The sequence below is a fragment of the Gossypium raimondii genome, chromosome 6 (assembly GCF_025698545.1).
Source record: "Gossypium raimondii isolate GPD5lz chromosome 6, ASM2569854v1, whole genome shotgun sequence".
Classification (NCBI taxonomy): domain Eukaryota; kingdom Viridiplantae; phylum Streptophyta; class Magnoliopsida; order Malvales; family Malvaceae; genus Gossypium; species Gossypium raimondii.
Genome location: NC_068570.1, coordinates 12,348,652 through 12,354,739, shown reverse-complemented (window position 1 = coordinate 12,354,739; position 6,088 = coordinate 12,348,652). Strand labels below are relative to the sequence as shown.

General features: G+C 31.0%; 1 pseudogene; it reads right to left on the bottom strand.

Annotated features, from left to right (window-relative positions):
* Nucleotides 1-1,093: 1,093 nt before the first annotated feature.
* LOC105771762 (putative transcription factor bHLH041) lies at nt 1,094-4,382 on the bottom strand (annotated as a pseudogene).
* Between the last annotated feature and the right edge of the window lie 1,706 nt (nt 4,383-6,088).

The window sequence follows — 6,088 nt, the reverse complement described above, 5'->3', positions numbered from 1 at the left end:
AATAAATATAAATTTTAACATTGATACATATAACCTAATCCATGCATCACACGAGATAAAAATAGATATTCAACCTCATATATATATATATATATATATATTTAAAGCAAGAATTTGTTGCATGCTTGGAAATATTAAGATATGAAGCAAGGTAATATATTATTTTTACAATATTAAAATATAATATTTAAACAGTACATATTTTACAATATTTCATATTACAATTCATTATTTAATATTATTTGTGATTTTAATAATCATAAATAAATTTAATATATACAGGATAAAAAAACTAATACGCTAACTAAGAAATTTATTTTGAAATGGTTGGTGCAACTTGGTGTAGTGCTCTTGAAAAGTAATTTTATATATTTATATTTTGACATTGGACCAACTTTGAATGTGTGCATATGTCATTGATTCTTTTGTTGAATTTGTAAAGGGCTTTTCTTAGCTTAATAAAAGAATAAAAGAAAATACTTTCAAAAAGGAAAAAGGGGTCCCAGGCATAATTTTCAATTTAACAAATTTGTAGTCAATTTAGGCGACATAACAGTTTAATAAATGCATTTAAAAATAAAAAATTTAGTAATTGATTATATCTGTTGCCAAAATGGTAAAAGAATCTACTCTACTCTAATATATATATATATATATGAAATTTTGTCTATTAAGATTTAATAAATTTTTATTAAACCGATATTATTTTTAATGGAATTTTTTTTTTTACTTTGTGAGTACCGAAGAAGAAATAGTTCATTGAATAGGAACTCCTTGTCGGGTGTCTAATAAGATGAACCATGCATAACTTTAATCAATGCCTTGTAACATATAAGACACTTATGGATGAGAATGCTACCACTTGGATAGCTAGGGCACATATTCGAATTTCAGATAATTCACCTTATCTTGCACTTGATGAGGCGCTCTTACTTTGTGAACTTATTGCCTCTCCAGGTACTCACAAGTCGGGAGACAAAATCAATATTGAAGACAATACCGACCTATTAAAGAGTTCAACTCTCAACAAATAACACATTGAAAATTTCTCTTGGCAAAATTGGTCCAATAATGTATATATATATATAGATAATCACTGTGTGAAATTAGCAACTAGCCTTCTGAAGGAGAATTTATCCCATATATTGCCCTACATAACACAAAAAAGAAATTATGTTTCGTGTTTTGTAAGCTCATAAAAAAATAGATGTTCGTTATGGATTTTAAAGCTACTCCATATTTAGGGGAGGATCAAACCCTCGCCCATTAATTAAGGTAAGAGATACCCTTTACCATCTTACCTAGCTGTCTTCGAGTTCCAAATTATTTATTTAAAGTATAAATGTTTAAAAAAAAATCTTATATGCATGATATATAAAACAGAAAAACTATATAAAAACCCCGATTTATATTTTTGAAATTGAAAGTAAGGGAAAAATAAAGATAAAGTAAAGTTGTTGCTTTAAACTTTGATTTAGCATCTAGAAAAGAAAAGAAAAACTTAACAAGAACTGCTTAATTCCTAACATCAAGATTTTAATATAATATAAATGGAGGTTCAAAGTGTATAATTCTATGCTAAATCAGATAATTATATATCATCAAAATTAATTTTACTCAACTTTATTTTTAATTGTATGTCATCATTTAATGTATAAAATTATATAAGTGAAATATCAAAATTTGAAGCTCATATTATTTGCTTTCTATAAAATGCTTTAAAAAATCAAATCACTAACCAGAATAGGACATTAGGAGCCTAAATGCGTTGCGCATTTTTTAAATATATTATTTAATTATTGAGTTTGGTTTTAATATTTAAGTTGGTTTTTTCTCAATTTGACATCTGAAATTGAACATTAAGTTTAAATTCAAGTATCTAATTGAGAGAAAAAACTCAAACATTAAATTAAAAAAATTCAAACACCAAAATAAATATTAAAACCAACCAAATTGAGATAAAAAAAAAACTCAAGTACCAAAATTAAAATTAAATAAAATTATTGTTGAGTAAACTTTCATGGTCTTTATTGATTTAATGTAAGGCTTTTATTTTTTCTTGAAGAGCACATGTTTAAGTTCACTATTAAAGCAAATTAAATTGAGGTAAAAATATTCAAGTATCAAAATTAAAATTAAATATAATTATTCTTGAGTTAACCTTCTCGGTCTGGTCTTTATTGACTTAAGGTATACATATTTAAATTGAATATTAAACCGGTGTTAAAAGGGATACTATCAAATTTATTGTGATATCAAAATTTTCTCTTGCATACCTCAATTCTCAGTCTCAAGTTAATATAATTAACTGAGCCTTCTGATAACTGGTTGTTGGCTTCAATGGACATGATGCTCACATTTCTATCGTGCCTCAAGAATTCCAGCAGTCGCATTAAGATATTATCTATCAACACTTCTCCTCTAACACTAATTCTCAGGTCGACCATTCTTTGTTCCGATGTCGATTCATGTAGAGGTATAATCCGAACATTTAAACTCTCATTTGATGAACCACCAACATCTGCGGCAGCAGGCAAAAGCCGAGCTTGTAATAACTGGTTTTGCTTGCTAAGCTCCGCAACTTGAGCTTTCAATGAGGTCAAGTACTGCCTGGAATTAAAGAGGATTGATGCCTTGTCTTTCTACAACAAATCCCAAGCGGACCTAATAAATTCATTGTTGATACTTAAATAGTAAATTTTAGAAAGGACGATATATATATATATATATATATATGGTATACCTTGGTGCCAAAAGGAAGAAGAGATCGCAACGCAATGAAATCTTCATTTTGCTTTTCTCGCCTTCTTCGTTCTGACATCATACGGTGCAATTGGTTGCTAGTGGGGTGACGGCTTAGCACCAGTTCACCACGTCTCACTAAAGTCAACTTTCTACAAAACAAAGTGGCTCGTTTCAGTATACTTTGCGATCGTAAACTCGCCCTCACTGGCGGTGTCGACCGGGGGACATAACGTTTTAACGCCGTAGCTTTGGGGTTTAGTAGGTAATTGTAAGGTAAATTTTGATTTTGTCGGGGAAGATGGGAAGTTGAAGAGGTTAGAACAGCGAGTATTGCTCTGGTTATGGAAGCATTTTCTCTTTCTAGCATAGGTAATTGAATATTGCTTTGCATTTGAGTCAAGGCTTGCATTGCTTGTTGGCAAGAACAATCAATTGATGAAGACATTGGTTGCAGTGAGGAAGGTGTTGGTTCGATTGGACTACCCGTCGACAGTGACCTTAACGACGATGAAAACGAAGACGGTCGGTTCAGGTCAGTTGGTTGGGGAAACGGATCTCCAACATGAGATAATTGCCTTGGAAAATCTTCTGGGAAAAACCTTGTCTTCTCTATCTCCATGTTAAGCTATTAAGAACATGTAATAAAGTTCAGTGACAAATGATAGTATACATCTATGCGTGTATATATATGCTTAACATGAGGTGTGGTTCATCTTTATAACGAGCTTTTCTTACCACCATTAAATAAATTTGGTTTAGCAAAATATATATACACACAGGCAGACATGTACAGATTGATATTTTCAATAAACACAAGGCAGTGACATATAATTTCGATGAAGTTTCTTACTTGGACCACATTGGACAACCCTAACTCAATCTCCCCACTCCTGCATCCCATGAAAACAGCCCTCTGCAATATATAGCAGACAAAAAGAAACCCTTGTTAATTAGGGTTCTTATACTATTATATAGTATGAGACTATGAGTATCAAAGGCGTCGTATAAGTTTTTGACGATAAAGTGAACAAACCTTAATTCCTGCTTCCTGCAATAAACACAGAACTAGGTTAGTTCCTAGTTTGCAAAAATAAATAATGCAGTCATTAAAGCTTCCATAAATATTTACCTGATAAAACTGTCGCTGTGTCTGATTGGACCATCGGTTTTGAAGATCTAATTCCCTTAGTTCAATGTAGGGCAAACTGTTGGCGAAAGCAAATCCTGGAACCAGGCTACTGTAGTGCAGAAATCTCATACATTAGCACCAGAATCAAGTTGGGGAAAAAAGAGGGTAAAGAGAGAAAATTTTCGCCATACTGATTATTTTCAAGAGGGAATATTAGTTGCGGATATTGAAGGAAGAGACCAAAAGCAACGGGTTGAGTGTTTTCTTCAGTGTAATATCCATCCCAGCCAATTAAACAGCTGCTAAAACTAATACAGTGTTTACCTCAAATCATAAAAACTATGAATATATGCAAAGTGAAAGTGAATGAAGAAAGATATACTTGGGTGGATTCAGGTAGGAGGAGTAAGACCAAAGGCAAATGTATGAGCAGCCTATTGACTGCGTGAGTAACTAACTGTAGGTATTCAGCACGGGGTACTGCATCGAGGTGGAAGACAGCATCCATAGATATCCCTTTTTGGATCTCTATAGTACTAAAGTGCCGGGTTTTATTTGGCTTTCATGTCATTTGCTTCTTTTGTCTGCTTTATTTTTCTAATAAACTACTTTTACCGTAAGAAAAAAATGAATCGTAACTAAGGGGATCACACTTGGGAAAATAAACTAAAATTAAGCCAACTGAAGACCCAAGGGCCAAGAGGGGTTTGAAAAGTAGCAGGAATTAATTAAAGAAAAAAGAAAGAAGAAAGTGTATGAACAAGAAGAAACCATAACTTAAAAAGTAAATGCTACGGTAATCTAGAATTGATGGGAAAGAGAGGGAAGAATTGTCTGGTTAATAAGAAGTTGGAAAAGTATGTAAGAGAGAGAATCTCAGTTAGAAAATTAAGAGATTGACACAAGCAAAGCAAAAAGACATGGGAATTGCTGGCCAAGGTAACCCACAGGGAAAATTCCGAAAACGCAATGGTCAACTTTAAAAATTCAGAAAAGATTGATAGATTTGTTTGAAAAGAGTCAAGGAGGGGATGCACATTTCGTTTTCGCCAACCTCAATTAATTGATCATAAGATTAATACATATTTCATGCCAAAATCACAAAATACAATTCCAAGGATCATCATAACTTGTTCATCATAGCTTAGCGTATTTATATTTCAGCTATTTAACTCTATTCTTTTATTTTAATTATTAACCTCATCTAAATTTAATATTTAATAATTTGATGATGATTTTTTATTGGTATAATAATAAATTTAACCTTCAATATTTATAAATCTATCAATTTAGTGGTATTCTTAAAATTCAAAAATAAATAATTTAAAATTATTTAAAAGTTCATTTTCCGATAAAAATACATACAAAATTATAATTAAATGAAAACTTGTTTTTCCTTTCTAACATGAAATTTATTTACTAAAATAATAACTTTATAAATAAAATACTGTTTTAAAAAAACCACTTAAACTAAATTAAAACTTTTTTTTAGTTTGTTTTATAAATAATAAAAGTTATATGTTTGGTATTGCTCTTTAGTCCTCATCAAATTTGTCAAGCGCTTTGCACCATCTTCGCCTACAACCAATGACACCAATAACTCTTACTTCGAACTATTTGATTTCCACATCCTCCATCATCACACCATCGGATTAGGAATTGGTTGTGAGGCTACCGACAGGGCCTTCCACCTACTAGGTTTTCCAAGATATCATCCTCACATATATATATCCCTAATCATGTCCACCCTCAAATACAACCTCAAATGCAACAAACTAATTCTAGGCAACAACCTAAAAACATCGATTTTTAGCCTTTTTGACCTCATGCAATAGTTTGACCCAATCTAAAATATGGTAGTTGTTAATGTTGAAAAAGAGGAAAGTTGAAGCTCTGTAAGTCTTATTCATGGTTTCCCCCCCTTAAATTATTATTTATAAGATTATTATTTTAATAAATAAATTTAATGTTAGAAAATGAGAAAAAATAGATATTCATCAATTTATAAAGATTTTTATAATTTTATATTCATTTTTATAAAGTATTATATATTTATTTATTTTTTTAAGTTTTTTAATTTTTGATTTTGAAGGATCATGTTGGGGATCGACCCGTATAAATAACGAGATAATAAAAGTAGAGAAGAACGAATACAAATATTTTAGGTGGAAAACCATCAAAGAGGGAAAAACTACGAGCAAAGGAAGCTTCGAC